At 31.5% G+C, this 18,673-nt stretch overlaps 1 pseudogene; it reads left to right on the forward strand.

Moving 5' to 3' along the window:
* Positions 1-2,431: 2,431 nt before the first annotated feature.
* Positions 2,432-2,550, forward strand: LOC126941617 (uncharacterized; annotated as a pseudogene).
* Positions 2,551-18,673: the final 16,123 nt, after the last annotated feature.

Genomic DNA, 18,673 nt, shown 5'->3' on the forward strand with positions numbered 1-18,673 from the left:
GTTATGTAGTCTGTGATGAAGAAGTACCTCTCATCCCCACCGAAATGGTAAAGTCCATGAAACTGCAACACCACCACCCAATATCAGGACAGAATAAACCAACAGAAAACAAAAACCTCAACAAAGTTATCTGAAATAGGGTGGTCTTTCCCTAACCAATGTATTTGAGAAAAGCCCCTAAGAAATTTTGCTGATATTTATGAGTCCTTGTATGAGTAGCTCTTAATATATCAAAACCATAAATCTGCCTTCATGGATTACTAGATTAATTTCTTTATTGTACACCAAAGATTTTTTTGACACCATATAATTTAGCATTTATTCTTAACATATACATAAACAACTCCATGATTCATATTACAAAAAAACACTTTTAAGAAAAAAAACTTAAACAATGTAAAACCAGTACTAGCTTCTTAAGCTAGAAGGTTCAATTCACTTCCTCTAACTAGTGAAATCACGTGGACAATTTATCCCTATCTGGACTCAATTCTTCCTTTTAAATCACACATTTTTCTTAAATTGTTTGCAATTTAAATTAGGAAATCTCTGCAGCTCTTATGGGATGAAAGACTTCTACAAATCTTTAATTTGGAATTGCCTCTTTAAGATGTTTTTTTATCTAAACCAAGTCTGAGTCTATAGGACTACACACAGTAGAGGAGCTTTCAGGAAGGCAAATAGTTTTCTATTTCAAAGAATCCACTTGGGTGGTAACATTCAGTTAAGACAAGAACAGAATTGTCACTCGAAAAATAATTTTCTTCAGTTGCCAAGAAAACTTCGCTGGATTTTGGACCCAGAAGAACTTTAGGTCCTCAGAAATATCTCTTCTGTTATTGTCATAGTCTCTTACCTGATAAATACCAAAGCTTTCACATAGGAGACCTGATGAAGTTGTAAATTTTCTGTATCCTTTAGTATTTAGAATTTTTGCATCCTTTAGATATAAATTGATGCAGGTACAGTATTTACCTACCTACAATATTGGAGCACTGAAAATGAAAATCCTCTGTGGTTTCTACTATTCCTTATGTTAAGAATTTTGTGATTTAAGTTTATTATTTCTTTTATTTATGGTTATTCAACCACCTCATCCACAGATACGTAATTCTTGATGGATTCTCAAAGCTTTGCCTTCAGTGGAGAATTTACTACAGGTTACTCTAAGAAATAATATCATTAGTCATCGTGCTATTGCATACCAAGTGTGCAATATTCCAGAATTTGATTCTTAGCTGGTTTGCATTTGCCTTCAGCCCCAATTGGATCAAGGATTCATTTTCTAATTTTAACATATTTATCCGAACCTCTTTAATAATAAAATATCCTGACTAATCAGGTTTCTTGTTTCTAAATAGAAACTCTACTTAATTATAGAAAACATTTATTAGAAGGGGACTGGACCTCACAGGATTTATTGGAACACTAGAAAATTAAGCTAAAGAATTAGAAAGGATAAGGAAATGCTATGTACTAAGATGTATATCCAAAATACCTTATGATTAAGATGAGGTTATCTGTCTATTACCTCTGCTTCTGACCTCAAAAGTGCTGACACCACTTGACACAGTATCATTTCAATAAAAATAGTGTTTAAGTAGCTTTCTGGTTTGAAAGATTTCTATAATCTCTCTCATTGTTCCACTTCTTATGGCATTAATAAGCTTAACATAAGAGCAAAAGAAGGGATAATACATTGAAGGGGAAAAGACTAGTTTCATAAATGTTACCCATTGCTTAATTTCATTAAATGATGAAGTTTTATGAAAAAAATTAAGGAAAATATCTTAAAAGCTATTTGAAGTAGAAACACAATCATTTGAATGCAAGTTAGTTAAATACTAAAATCTCCATGTATTCCCTCTTCTATATTTAGGAGGTACTTAGAGGGCTAGCTGATTTGATGTTTAAATACTTCTTAAACCTCTTATCTAACTGCCTTGAGGGAAGTTCTAGTGCTAGTATATTTAATATGGCATGCTTTTCAATATTTCACTAGAATCACCTAAAACTCCAGAGAACTCATATTCTTTATGAGTCTCATAAACGGTGTCATTTTTAAGAGCACAATTTCAAAAGGCACATATGAGAATATAGTGATATGACAAAATCTGTCTAGGATATTCAAACAGACACCTAAATCTCCAAGGGGCTGGGTAGAGGTCAACATTTATACAATATTTATAATGAAGAGCCCAAGAAACATCTTTTCACTATTACATTTCATGTTCATCACTACATTACACATCATGAAGCTGACACTTTTACTGGCTGAGGCATTACCACTTCAAAATCAAATTAGAAATCAAAAGCTTTTCTTCCCCACTTTGGTTTGAAAAAAGAGTACCCTATAAAGACTATCAAATATCAAACAAGTATATTTCAAGTTATGTGCCGCTTTTTTTTTCTTAGAAATTATTCAATATTTATCGCTTCTCGGCCTTTTGGCTAAGATCAAGTGTAGAAATTATTCAATATTCAGTGACATAAATTCCCTGAAAAATTCAGTGATAATTAGCTACTGTTAAACTTATACACACAACTCTTGGACAAATCTTGTTATCGCAAAGCAAAGAAATGTTGTTAGCATAACAATAGTGTTGGTCCATCATCACTCATTTCCTAATGGCAGATTCAGCCATTTTTACTCTTCTAAGTAATGATATATAGAATGAAGGAAGAAATGCAGAACATAGGAGGAACTGCTTTCTTTCTTTTTTTTTTTTTTAAAGTAAAGCCCCCGTAAAGCCAGAAGACCCAATTGCATCTTAGTCAGTCAACTGATTAAATCAATGTACATGAACGTTCTTTGTAAGGCTTAGGGTGTAAGTGGCTTGTAGATGTGTTGTGGGATACCTACATCTGTGCATGTGCAAAAGTGCACAGAAAATCATGATGGTGAAGTAGAAACTGCACTTTTTTAGGAGTCAAAAGATGTACATTTAAACTCTAACTTCACTAAGTTTTCATCTTCCCCTCATGATCAAGACATGATAACCTTCCACATATGTGTACATTAGTTTCTTAATTATACAATGCAAATTATACCTATTTCATGAAAACAAGTTGAAAACTAGGTATTGCTCAAAAGAAATTTATTGTTTAGGAAGAAGTTGTGTTAAAGTTGTATGAAAATTCTGGAATTGAAATCCATTTAAATTCCATGTTATAAATAAATAAAAGAAACAATGTACATCTCCTAGTATAATCTTTAGCACATAGGAGATACCCCATAAATGTAATTCATTTTCCTCTTTCATTTGTCTCTACATACAAATCTCAATCTCACAGAAATTGGGTTTCATTAATTTTTATTGGGTTTCATTAAATGAAACTCACATAGTTACTATAAGAATTAAAATTAAAAAATAAAATTAAACTCTAAATTCTAATGATTTCTGAAAAGTGAGATATTATTATTATTGAAATTAAAGTCAAGAAATACTTGTGGAAAAATGGAAACACAGGCCTGTCCTTAACATCAAAGAATCAAGCAAAATTTTCACAATCAATGTTGTCAGACTCTGGAAGATGACCAAAGGCTACAGCAACCAAGTTAAAGTCTGTCTGGGGCTGGGTTGAGGGGAGAATAGGGAGTGAGTGGTTCATGGATATGAGGTTTCCTTTTGGAGTGTTGAAAATATTGTGGAACAACATTGTGAATACACTACATTCTACTGATTCATACACTTTAAAATTGTATGGAAATATGGTAATATGGAAAACTTTGTTTTATGTATTTTATCATAAAAAGACACAATATAAATCAAATATAAATAACCCAACATATATTAAATAAATTAAATTCTGACTTAAAATCCAAATCTCAACTTTTTCCTGGTAAATTTTATTAAATATTTAAAGAAATTAAACAAAAATATTAAACAAGTTTCTCAGACAACATGGAGTAGGGAAATATTCTAACTTGTTTTAAGATGTCAACTTAATCCTCATAGTGATCATTGATATAGCAATACAAAAGATATTATATACTAACATTCTTCATGAATGTAGATATAAAAATTGAGAAAATATTGTCAAAATAAATACAATATATGCAAAGAATAATACATTATGACCAAGTTGGTGTTATCTTGAGATTATGAGATTAGCTTAATATTTTTAAATCATTCAATGAAGATCTTCATGTTAACAAAATACAAGAGAAAAAAACATTTAATAACTTATATAATTGCAGAGAGAGGCATATGGAAATACCCAACATTCGTCATGAAAATAAGGCTGTAACGTAGGCAACTTTAATGTATGATCTCAAAATATAGCAGTGAGTTTACACTCAGCGGTCAAAAAGGCAGGAAAATGTCAGAAAGTAGCCACTGACTGCCAGAATGAATGGGGGCTGTATTAGTTTGTTTTCACACTGTTGATAAAGACACACCTGAGACTGGGAAGAAAAAGAGGTTTAATTGGACTTATAGTTACACATGGCTGGGGAGACCTCAGAAACATGGCGGGAGGTGAAAGCCACTTCTTACATGGTGGCAGCAAGAGAAAAATGAGGAAGAAGCAAAAGCAGAACCCCCTGATAAGCCCATCAGATCTTGTCAGACTTATTTACTATCACGAGAATAGCACAGGAAAGATCAGCCCCCATGATTCAATTAACTCCCCCTGGGTCCCTCCCACAACACGTGGAAATTCTGGAGATACTATTCAAGTTGAGATTTGGGTGGAAATACAGCCAAATCATAAAGGGGCTATCACTATTATATAAAACATCTTCTGAGAAATAAATCCTGGCTCCGTATCTCTGTCTTTCGACACAAACATTAGAAGCATGTTACCTTATACAGAACAGCCAAATAAAATGAACAGCATAACAACCAGCAGCATTTGAGAAGAATATCATAAAGGAAGTGGCCACATGCGAAAACTACAAGTCAAAGCTGAAAAAAATAAAATTAAACTAAAGATTACTTAAAAACATTCTAATTACTGTCTTATGCAATGCAATTTTTTTCTAATTACTGTCTTATACAATGCAATTTGTCAAAATGCTTCTGAAATGTTTTTGATTTATTACTTCTTTATATAAAATATGAATTTATATAAAAATAAATTTAATTTGTTTTTCTAATGCATATTAGGATTAATTTGAAAATATATGAATTGTGATATCTCAGAGAGTACTGATCAAGTAGGTAATAACATTATACTTTATGTTAAATGCAATTTATTATAATGAAACATTAATTTGTTAAACAGAACTCAAAGTCCACAAAGTGACTATGAAGAAAAATTAACTTTGATTAGTTCATCTATGTTTTCTAAAAAATAATATCCAGTTAATATACAGGTTAAACTAAAAAAATTGAAACATTTCAGTAATATAACACAGAACAATTTTTAATAGAATTGCAAATATTGAGTCAGACTTTCTAAGGATTATTCTGCAGGCTAAAATAACAAAATAAAAGACTGCTCCAAGTATGAAATAATTACAAATTTCTGTACTATAAAACACATTATGAACAAATTTACAAGGTAAATGTGTACATGTATATACACACACATTCACACACATTCATATATATATTTAATTTATATATAATTTATATAAATTGTATATTTTATATATATATATATGGGAGGAGGTGTGATGCTTACTTCTTAAAACAAGTTGAGCTCTCTTATCTCTTGTTTTAGTCTCAGAAGAAAAATGCAGTGAATATATTAGGTTGGTGCAAAAGTAATTTTGGTTTTTGCCATTTTTGCAACCTCCTAATATATATTCAGTCATAATATATTCAGTACATACAACACATATGTATTGCACATGTTATATATTATAATGTTTATTGTGGTGTGTTATGTATTATAATGTATATTACTATATATAATGTAATAGATGTGTATACACACGTATATATATAGACATATACATTCATTGTTTCTTGCCTCTAGTTATGTTATTCTTACTATGCATCATGACATTAAAATACAATATTTTCTTTCACTTTATGATAATTGAATATAATAACTTTAAAATCACTTTTTAAATAAAATACATTTCAATATATATAGATTCTTTGGGGTCAATTACATTGTCAAAGATTGGTAAACAATACATTGTCTTTATATCAAGTTGAGCCATAACTCCCTAATCTGTCTGGTAAATGCCAGTGATTCAGAGTAACAGTTTTTAGTGAAAAAATGCTATAAATACTATTTGTAATTTCATTAATGTTGCCTTTCTCATTTTAAAATTTATTTTTTCAAACGTTTTTTCTATTAGAAGCCAGGCTGGTCTTAAACTCAAAATCCAAGTATTTTTTTCCAAAATCAAGTACTTATCCTCTGATTTTAACCTATTAACTCTACAAATCCACCATTTGAGCTTTGGATTATTAGCAGATAAGTTGTCTTTCCACATTGTCATTCTAAAGAAATTAGTCTGTTTATTTTTAGATTTTATGTCTCCCATATGGTGAGATTATATTCAATTTTTCCTACAAAAGTAATGAGAATATCCCCAAAATGCAAAGTTGTGATAACTCTGCTAAGTTTTAAGGATATTGCATGTCTGAAGACATTGACTATATCCCTAATCTTAAACCAGTAAATCTTTAATGTGCTTAGGTAGAGGGCCAGCTGCATATGAATTATTTGCAACCATTATTAACTCATCATCAAAAGAAGGGTGAAGAGAAATAAGTTTTCTTTCTTAATAACCGAGACCTGCTCTGACTGTGTTTCCCGCCGATAAAAATGTAGCATCACATTTTCAGGGTAATACAGACATAGAATTAAATGTTATCATCCAATAGCACACGGCACTGATAAACCAGAAGAAAGTCTCCAGGATAGCTGAAAGATGCTAGGTTTAAAAATTTGTCAAAACTTATGTCCATGAGGATACTTTACATATTAAATAAATGGTGTATTGGCTAACATTGTAAGTCGTGGAAAAGAAATAAGTAAATGTTGATTGCTCCCCAATAAAACCAACATGTATACTTTCTGTTAATTGTAATTGTAAAGCATCTTTTACCTCTTTGAACATTACTTTATGCCTCTGTTCTTAACTGTCTGCAGGCTAGAAATCCAGTGAATACAGTTAGCACGTATTGACCGTCATTATTCTGATAGACACTGACAGGATTTACATAGTTTTATTATATTTCATTTTCATGACCACCTTGTTAACCCCATTTGAAAGCTGAGGAAAAAGGTCAATAAAGCTTCAGTCGTCTGAAGCCTTGAGGTTCATAATTAGTAATAGGCCAGAATGTTGCTGAGGGGATAGCTACCTATTGCCTCCTTTGTTGAAATTTGGTAGTCAAAGCATTACATAATCACATAAGCCATTCAAAGCACTGAATAAGTATTTTCAAAGGCTCATCAGAAAGCCCATAATGCCTCCATATGCTTTTCTGAGTATGTTATGTATGCCTCAGTATCAATACACTGTGAGAGCAGCATATGGTTCTTTGATGGAATGTAATGGAAAATGACAGGCTGTTTCAAGATGTTCCATCACCAATTTCATGAATAATGCATTAGAGTAACAGGTATAATCAGTGTCATTTAAGTCTTCAGCCTCCAGAGAGTCAACAGCAGCATGCAGAGGAACTAATGATCAGTTTTGATGTTTTAAATGTGTACTTTTTTAAAAATGTTATTCTTTATTGTTTGTTTTCCTTGGAAGCAAGGTTTTTGTAATGCAGAAAAAATAAAATGAAATATAACATGTTAATAATTAAAGTTAAAGATTTACACTCGTTTTAATTTAAAAAATAAATAAAAATGTTTAAAGATAAACGTTTTTAAACATGTAAAAATTAATTAAAATTATGTGAAAATTTATTGTAAGATTCACTAGAGAAATGTTTCACAATGAGTTATTGAAATAATTGTTAGAATCCTGAAGATACAATACTTTGTAACAATTATTAAGCTTTGCTACTAGAATAAACTCATATAAAATATAGTATTAACTCTAATTTTGTATTTATATCTATTTTCCCACTTATGGGTTTCACAAAACATCCTTCTTGAATCTGACAAAATTAGTACGATCATATATTTTAATAGAAGTGTAGATAATAATTTTAAACTGTAAACTTTGTTAATCTAAATTCCATTTCTAAAAGTGAGACAGATAACATGAACTTACCTCACAACAATCTAAGAAATAGCTAAAGCAATTCTGATAGTTACTGCACTTTTTGTTTTGTAATACTGACTGATTAATCAGAAGAAGGAGGGACTGAGTTTCTGTTTTATGAATAGGCATGCAAATTGTGACTCTAATCTCTTGGGATATGAATCACTATGTATTTTCATTTCTACGCTCCCTCACAGTGCTTACAACAAGGCTTTGCACATAATATGCTGTGCAGATATTCAGTTAAACCACATTAAATGTAATGGTAGATACATTTAGAAAGATAAAGGGAAGAAAAGTAGAAAATAAAGGGAATAAAGGTAGAAAATAAAGGGAAGAAGTCATACTTTCTGTGATGATTGATAGCTCACTCATTAGAATAGGTACTTTTAGCATTAACACATCTAAAAAGCAATATTTCCATACCCACTTTTCCAAGTGGTATATTTATTTTATTTATTTATTTAGAGACGGAGTCTGTCTCTTGACGCCCAGGATGGAGTGCAGTGGCACGACCTTGGCTCACTGCAACCTCCGCCTCCCGGGTTCAAGAGATTCTACTGCCTCAGCCTCCTGAGTAGCTGGGATTACAGTGCCCGCCACCACGCCCAGCTAATTTTTGTACTTTTAGTAGAGATGGGGTTTCACCATGTTGGCCAGGCTGGTCTCGAATTCCTGACCTCACGTGATCTGCCCACCTTGGTCTCCCAAAGTGCTGCAATTACAAGCGTAAGCCACTGTGGCTGGCCCCAAGTGGTATATTTTAACAACTAATCACATCATAAAAAATAAAGAAATCATGTGGTAGTAACCATTTAGTTAAGTTTTTCAAAGTAATGTTTTTCATCAAACCAGTTGATATCCACAAATCGTATAATAGAAGTTAATAATAAATCTCAGAAATCATTGGATGTAACATTTTATATTGATCTTCTAGTCTACCCCTCCCACCTAAGTATGAATCTTCTTTAAATATTTGTGAAAACGCTTTCAGTGACAATTAACTCAGTGACAGATAACTCACTCACAAGTTGTACTCTCCTAATAAAATTCAAGTGTCATCCAAAATTTTACTATGAATAAATTGAGATCTTAAGAGGCCGAATAAATTGAGATCTTAAGAGGCCAAATAAATTCAGTCATATAGTTGTGTCCCACACATGCATAGACATCGCTATGATTCTGGCAGAGAGAGGCCAAATGGATCATTTTTCAGACTTTCTTATTCTTAACTTCATGGTGGATTATTTTATTTCTGTGGTAGGCAAAGCAATGGCATTCCATAGATGTGCATCCCCTAATCCCAAGAGGTTGTGGGTATATTATCTTACGTGGTAAATGGAACTTTACGGGTGAGATTAAGTTAGAGACTTTAAGATGAGATTATCCTGGAATCCACTGTAACTAAAAGCAGCTTTATAAAAGTTAAGTCAAGAGTATCAGTCAGAAAAGGTGATGTGATGTGCGGTGCCATGAGCTAAGTATTAGACAGTTTCTAGAAGCTGGAGAAAAGGCAAGGAAACATGTTCCTCTGAAACCTCCAGAATGAACACAGCCTTGCTGACACCTTGAAGTTAGTCCAGTGATTGCCCTGTCAGAGCTCCTGCCCACCGAACTGTAAATCTCTGTTGTTTAAGGTGCAAAGCTTGTGGCAATTAGTTAGACCACCAATAGGCAACGAATATCCTTCCCACCTTCCCATATCAACCCCAAACCATCTTTCTTTACTTATACTGTGATACAATTAAGCACATGTAATAGTCATTAAATATATTTTATTCCCTAGTAAAATCTAGTACTAGAAATAAATATGTATGCCAATATTGAGGTCAATTCCCTCTCTGAAGGACAACAATTGCATTATTGATACTGAACTTGAAAATTAAATGTTGACCTGTTAGGTGGCACCCTGGATTTCTTGTCAAAATCCCATTATAATGTCAATCTAATAAGCTATGGATTAAGATATCCTAGTGAGTGACTAGACCTAAATATCCAAGATCTAGAAACTCCTACAGCAAAGGTTCTAAATTTGCAGTCATTTTATTCATTGGCAGTTAAGAATACAGTAATATTTTAGCTATTATATGAATGCATTACTGAGCATTCAGAACACATAACAGTGTCTGCAGCAAAAGCGACCACCATTTTATGATAATACTGCGCGCAAATACATAAAAAGGCAACTATCATCTTAAAGAAGAAAACTCTTTTAAAAACTAGACCTAGGCTGGGCGCGGTGGCTCAAGCCTGTAATCCCAGCACTTTGGGAGGCCGAGACGGGTGGATCACGAGGTCAGGAGATCGAGACCATCCTGGCTAACACGGTGAAACCCCGTCTCTACTAAAAAAGACAAAAAACTAGCCGGGCGAGGTGGCGGGCGCCTGTAGTCCCAGCTACTCGGGAGGCTGAGGCCGGAGAATGGCGGGAACCCGGGAGGCGGAGCTTGCAGTGAGCTGAGATCCGGCCACTGCACTCCAGCCTGGGCGGCAGAGCGAGACTCCGTCTCAAAAAAAAAAAAAACTAGACCTATAAAAATTTTAATCTAACTATTTGTAAAAATGAATCTTAAATGTTTAGTAAGGAAAAATAAAATGCATCTGTTAATAATCAAACTTTAAAAATAAGATGTCTTTCTGAGCAAAGCTACATGTTATATTTGACTATCTCCTATTGCAACTGAATTTACTGTAGAAAAAGAAAGGTAAGATTTGTAGAAATTTTGATTTATTTTCCCATAATTAATGAAGTTTTTCTTCACATAACATTTATTTTAACATTTTTACCCGACTCAAAGAAAGCATCTCTCCCCTTCAATGGAAGACGAAATAACATTTTCCCAGATAGGGTAGGCAACTTGACCAAGGAGCCACAAGTGACTGGTGGTACGTCAGATCAGAGCCCTTACCATACGGTCAGCACAACTTCAGCAGAAGGTTCTAAGAGTGAATGCCCCACGTCTTATTGCCGTTTGTCTGTACGTCATATGGAAGCCTCAGGATTTTCTGAAAAGAAAATGTATTTATATTAATTACGTTCTTTCAATTTTTAAAAATATATTCACCCTTTATTACTGCTGTAGAGTATCTATCTCTTTGTCACTAGGTTGCTATTCTTTACCTAATTTCTTCTTTCCCGTACATCTTGTCTAGATAAAAACAAACCTTAATTTTTTTCTTTGTGAAATAGTCAATAATTTCCCCGCCCTTTCCTCAATCTGTTTTAAAATCCTATCTACTTGTTTAATATTTCCTTTGACATTTTCCCTATCTACGAGTAAACACATTTGTATAGATAGTTTCTTTTTTTTTTAAAGAATGAAGCCCAGAAAAAGCATCCATTAGTTTTAGAAACAGTGAAATTTACAGAGTGAAAGAGAATGTCACCGGTGTGAGGAAAAGTAAAAGTTGGTTGAAAAGGGATCAGCTTTTGAATGATAACCCATTTGGTTTTCATAGTGATAGAATTATCAATATAATAAATTAATTGGTTCTGACTGAAATAGTCAACATTGTGTGTGTGTATGTGTGTATATATATATACGTGTGTGTATATATATACGTATGTGTGTGTATATGTATAAAATCAATATAGAGTATCAAAATGTGTACACACAGATTTTGTAAATTTACTTCATTTAGGTACAATTTACATAATAATAACGACCATTTAATTACACATTTTAATGAGTTTTGACAAATATATACACCCGTATAGCCACAAACATGATCAAGATATTGAGCAGCTTCATCAACATAAAATGTTTATTTTGTTAGTTACATTTAACTAACTTAAATGTTTTGAGTAAGTTCTATTCCATTTCTGGCCTCAGCAAAAACTCATCTATTTTTGTCATCATCGGTTAGATTTGTCTTTTCTAGAGATACACATAAAGTGAGTCATAGTATATATACTCTTTCATGTCTGGCTTCTTCCAGTCAGCATAATGTGTTTAAAATTCATCTAGTGGTTACACGTACTAGTAGTTTCATGCTGTTTATTAATGAGTAGTAATCAATTTTATGAATATCACATTTTGTTTAAGTATTTGCTCATTGGTAGATATTTGGGTTGTTTCCATTTAGGGGCCATTAATAAGATTATATAAAATTCTGTGTTGAATGGAGGTCTGTTGTCATTTCTCTTTCGTGCATACCAAAGAGTGAAATTCCTGAGTGGCATGTGTATATTGAATTTTTAGAATATGGCAATCATCTTTGATAAAGTACTCAATTTTATATTGACAGAAATATATGAAAGGTTTAGTTTGTTCATATCTTTTCTTCTAAGCTTTTAAAATTTCATTCATTCTAGTGAGTGTGATACTGTGTTGTGGTTTTAATTTATCCTTCTATAATAAATGTGGCTGAGCAACATTTCATTTGCTCTCAGTCATTTATATTATCTTTTTTTGGGAAAGTTTATCACATTTTCAAATTACAGTACAAGACTGTTCCCCATTCATGACTTAGGTTTTGCCTCACTTAGTAGTGTTTTTCCAAAGGCCAGTGTTTGTTACTCTTAACAAATTTGTCAATTTCTAATTTTTTTCATTGTGTTCATGCTTTATGTATTCTACATAAGAAATCTTTGGCTATCCCCACATTCTCAAGAATCTTCCAAAAACAATAAGATACTTAAAAAAAAAAAAAAAAAAACTCACAATTCCAATAAGATCAGAGAACCTCCAAGCAATATAATGCATGAGTGAATGAATGAATGAATGATTAAATAAAATGGCATGAGAGAGTCAAAGCTCTGAAAACCAAAATTAAAAAAAAAAAATAAAGGATGTTGGATATAAAAATATATTAAAGGATGTTGGATAAAAAAGAAACATTATATACTGAGGAATAATGAAAAGAGTGGTAGCAGTTCTTTGTGCATACCACACTACCAAGTCAATGAGGGACATCTTTAAATTAAAAAAAAAAATACTACAAATCCAGAATTTTATACTATCTACATATATCTTCCAGAAACATAGTCAAAATAAAGGCATTATCTAACAGACAAATCATGAGATAATTAATTTTATTTAAACTTTATTATAAGAAATATTAGGGAAATTTTCATAGGCAGAGGGAAAATGATATCAGATAGAAATTAGGACTTCCACACAGAAACAGAGAGGGCCAAGAACAAAATATATGCTGACAAATGTAAAGTACATTTTTGTTACGTGTAAACTTTTAAACAATCTTTAATTTTTTAACGTAAAAATATCTTTGAAAATTTGTAAGTATGTAGAAGTAAAATATACAACAATATTAACAGAAAAAAAAGAGAGAGCTAAAATAGAAGTAAAACGTAAGAAACTTAGAGACTGTATTAAATGTGTAATAGTGTCTAGTGGCAGAATTTGTTAAGAGAATTTGATTTTTTTCAAGAAATCATGTTGGAACAATTGAATATAATTTGGAAAAAAAGTGAATATCAACTCTTACCTCTATTCACGTTCAAAAATCAATGTTATATGGATCACAGACCTGAATTTCTTTATGTATATTTGTAATCTGAATTAGGCAAAGATTTAACAGACAGGAAACAAAAAGCACACAGCATAAGAGAAAATCAATAAATTTGATTTCAATTGTTTTTTTACAAAACCCCCCTCACTTTTTTCCATGTAAGACTTTATTAACAAAATGAAAATAGAAACAATCGGGAATGTTAAACTTAATAGTGTTAATACTAGCTTTCAACAACATAAATTTCAGATTTATGCTGTCTATGAGTGAGGATCATTTTACAAAAAAAAAGTCTTTGCTAAGTTTAGAAATAGAATTCTGAAGAAAACTTTTAACAACTTTTTAATCAAATGACAACACAGAAAAATAGAAATTGAAAACTCTTCCTTCAGAAACTAGAAGTCCATTACTATGGAAAAAGAATACCTGAATTCTCTTGAGAATGGACTTATTTTCTTACTATTTTAAAAATTAATTTTGCTGCTGAAAAGTAAGAAAAAAACTTCTATGAAACTTTTAGTTGGAAGAAAAGATGTCAAAGCTACTCATACAACGTTTCAGCCTGTCAGAGTACCAGAAACGGAGGTGATAGGAAGGCGATGAGCAGCATTAAGACACTTCTTAGAACTCAATGCTGGAATACTTTTATGCCATTTCTGTCTTAACTCTGAAATGGAATGAGCAGTATTTTAAGAAATATGTTAATTATTTATAAGGTCTGAACAACGAGTTAATTCATAAGTGGTTTAATGTGTCATTCTGGAAGAGTTTTATTAAGGTCAAAGTCTCTGTGTTTTATACAACACTTTCTTATTTCCACTGCTACCCTCCTAATGCCATATCTCTGATGTTCTAATGAAACTCATTTGGCCTCTCAGTTCTATCCTATCTATTTTCGTGCCACCTAGTTTTTATTTATTTAATCTCTTCTGGACACGAACAAGTGTCTTATACTCATACTGAGCACTGCCATTATTATATTTTAATGATCTTGCTTAGTCACAGTGCTTAAGCTCTATACATTATCAGGTCTTTGTTTAATTATTCACTACTGCTGCTCCTGTCAAATGGTGAAACATACAGTTTGCAGAAATAGCATGTAACAGTTCTTGCATCTGTGCCCTCATCTATTTCATTCAACAGACTAGCATCCCTGTTGTTTTCACTGCTGCTTCTAGCTTTATTTTCCTCCAAAGTCTTATATATATTTTATACCACATTAATTGGTCTCTTCTCTGCACTTTTAAAGTGGTATTTGTGCTATAAAAATAATTTAACACAATTATATAAACTTTTCTCTAATTTGAATAAATGTAGGTGTCTTCTAGGTAAACAAATTTTGTGGACTCATTGAGGTCAAGAATTTTTTTTTCTCATATACCTATGTTTAACATACAGAAGATATTTTATAAATTGTGTTTTCCTTATTTAAATTGCTTATAAATTATTTTCTTCTCTGCTTTCTTTTTATTATTTAAATATTTATCTTGTATCTTCTACATGTATTCCTTTAATGTAAAAATCATGCAGTTGAAAATATGAAAAATTATTTTTAGGATAATAAAATTAGAGGAATGAGGTAGTTATAAGAATGCTTCAAAAATAAACATATAATCTAAAAATGTAAGTAATTTTATTTTACAATAGCATCAAAAACAATAAAATATATAACAATAAATTTAACAAATGAAGTGTAAAGATGCACTGAAAACTATCAAAAATTGTTGAAATAAATTAAAGAAGATAGAAATAAATTTTTAAAAAGATCTAAATACATTTTAAGAAGTCATCCTTATAAATCAAATTTAAAGTTGTTAAGATGGCAATATTCTGCAGACTGATTATATTTAATAAACTTGGCACAAACACCATCAGAATATGAACTGAAGTGTAATTAAAAGCTAATTCTAAAATTTGTGTGGAATGGAAAGGGACCCATTGTAGCCAAAACAATCTAAAAAGAAGAGGTAAGAAGTAGGTCTCACAATTCCTTATGTCAAAACTTACCACAAAGAAACAGAATCGACACAAGATTAGCCTTGTAGATCAGTGGGGTAAAAATGAACAGCCTAGAAATAAATGCAAATATTTATGCTTAAACGTAAATATGTGTGTTCAAAGAGTACTAAGACCATTCAGCGTGCAAGGAATAACCTTTTAAGTAAATGGTGCTGACAATTGGAAAGTTATATGCAGAAGAATAAAGCTGGATGCTTACTTTATTCTATATTAACTCAAAATTAACTCAAATTGGAATAAAGACCTAAATATCAGAGCAAAAACTACAAAACTTTTAGAAGAAACCATTAGTGCAAATTTTGATGCCACTGGATTTGACAAAGAAATCTTCAACATGACACCAAAAGCATGTGCAAGAAGAAAAATAAAAGAAAAAACCATAAATTGGACATTATTTCAATTAAAAGCTTTAGTGTTTCAAAAGATAGAACCAATATGATGAAAAGACAGCTTATAGAATGGGAGAAAAGACTTGCAAACCTGTATCTAATAAGGGAACTGCATCCAGAATATATATAAAAAACATATTTCAACTCAATCATAAAAAGAAAAAAATTAAAAATGGACAACAGATCTGAATAGATATTCCTTAAGAAAGAGATAAAACCGCCAGAAAGTATATAAAAAGATGTTAATGTTCATTAGTCAGCAGGGGAATGCCGGCTATGATCCCAATGAGATACTATTTTATAAGCATTAGAATGACTAGAATCAAAAAGTCAGAAAACAAGCGTTGAAAATGGTGCAACTACTTTGTAAAACAATGTGACTTCCTTAAATTATTAAATAGAGTTACCATGTGACCCCACATTTTCATTCATATATATACACACACACACACGAGAAATGACAACTCTGCTCACATGAAAACTTGTGCATTGATGTTTATGGCAGCATTATTCATAATAGCCAAAAGGTATATTAAACCCAGATGATTGTCTGTAGACAAATGGATAAATGAAGTGTGCTGTAAATGCACACTGGAAGAGCATTTGACCATAAAAAATAAATGAAATATTGATACATGCTACACGTGGATAAACATTGAAAACCTGATGCTAAGTGAAAGAAGCCAGTTCTACCACATCATTCTGTTCATGTGAAAGTCCAGAACAGGGAAATCTATAGAGGCAGAATGTAGATTAGCATTAGTTTGGGTGAGAAGGTGAAGAAAATGTTCAAAAATTGTCTGTGGTGATGGTTACACATATCCGTGATCACAGCAAAACTATTGAATTGTAGATTTTAAATAATTAATTGTAAGATATGTGAAGTATATCTCAATAAAGCTGCTAACATAAATTAAAAGATAAGAAATTTACATTGATTAAATATTTCAAAAGCATAAAATATTAACCAATAAAAATAAGCTTAAAAGTTTTAAATACTATTCTTCACTCTCTTCTCCAGAGATTTCTAAATAAATATTATGAAGATATACTTTGCCATGCAGCTTCATATTTAATATTTATTAATTTTATAGAGCGGAAAATATGCAAAAGTTGAGAAGACATAATTATTTAATATAGGAAATTCAAAATTCCTGAAGCTCTGAATTCAAGTCCTCATTTTAAATTGTTGAAAATGCTCAAATTTATTTGAAAAAGACATTATACAAAATTTAAAAAATAGGAGTTTGTTAGTTAATAGTACCTTGATTTTTATTTTGATAATCACTTATTCTTCTGCCTCTAAATTGGTATTAAAATACAAGAAATGATTTTCTGGGTTAGTATAAAAATGAAAAGTATTTAAAAGTATATTTCAATGAGCAAGTCACTTGAGAGATATTCTACAAAGCAAAATAGGCCAACTTTGTTTTGTTTTGTTTTGTTTTTTTGTTTTCATCTCTCAAGGTCTTCACTTGGGGTCTGCTCGTTTCTCCTTTACTCAGATAAGAATGGCTTCCTCTCATATATCATGTCTGAGGTTACATATCATTTATACACAGACCCTCACTGATTACACAGTGCTTTTTCCCTGAGAGTCTCTCTCATAGAATCCTCCTGATTTCTACATGGCTTATATAAGCTGTAGTGAACATGTTTATTCCTTGTTAAATTCCTTTCTTCGTGATCACTTTTGAATTTCATTTGGCTGTTTATGTGAATTATGACCTTAAGTAAATTATTTAACCTACCTGTGCCACAGTCTTCATCATAAAAGTGAGAAATAAATATTATTTATTTCTGAAAATAACTTTGAAGGGCAATGGATTAATGTAGGCAAAGTGGTTAAATCATTGTTTGGCTCATTTAATAAGTCAATAAATGTTAGATGGTGTCACTATAGTTAGAATTATAAGACAATAATTTTCATGAGAAAAAATACCATGTTCAAGACTTATAACCTGTGCCCATTTGATTGGCACAAGTATTTGATACTTAAGTGAATTAATTATATATAGGTCACCTTCGCGTTACATGAGAAATATTCAATTGAACATTAGATTACTTTCAGTGATTCTATTAACAGAGTGAAAAATACATATAAATATTTTGTAAAGCTGCAGTAAAATAGTTGTTCAGATACTAATGCTAGTTTTATAAATTGCACCAATCTCAGAAAAAATATTGCCACATGTGTTCAACCTAGTTAATGAATTCTTTTAACTATGTTATTTGATTTTTGCTATTGAGAGTTCCTTATATATTTTGTATATGAATCTCTTATCAGACACAAACTCATAGAAGCAGAGAATAGTAGAGTGATTACCAGGAGCTAGGAGATGGGGGAAATAGAGAGATGTTGGTCAGAGAGTACAAATATTCAGTTATGAGTGAGTTCTGGAGATCTCATGTAGAACATGGTGACTGTAGTTAATAATGCTATATTGTCCACTTGGAATTTGTTAAGGGAGTAGATCATAAGTATCCTAACCACACATCTTCACAGAAAATGGCAATAGGTGTGGGAGCTATGGATGTGTTAATTAAATTGATTGGAGCAATCATTTTATAATACATATGTCTATTAAATTAACATGTTGTAAATGTCGAATTCATAAAAATCTAACTTATCAATTATACCCTAGTAAAGCTAGAAACAATT

The sequence above is a fragment of the Macaca thibetana genome, chromosome 18 (assembly GCF_024542745.1).
Source record: "Macaca thibetana thibetana isolate TM-01 chromosome 18, ASM2454274v1, whole genome shotgun sequence".
In the NCBI taxonomy this organism is placed as follows: domain Eukaryota; kingdom Metazoa; phylum Chordata; class Mammalia; order Primates; family Cercopithecidae; genus Macaca; species Macaca thibetana.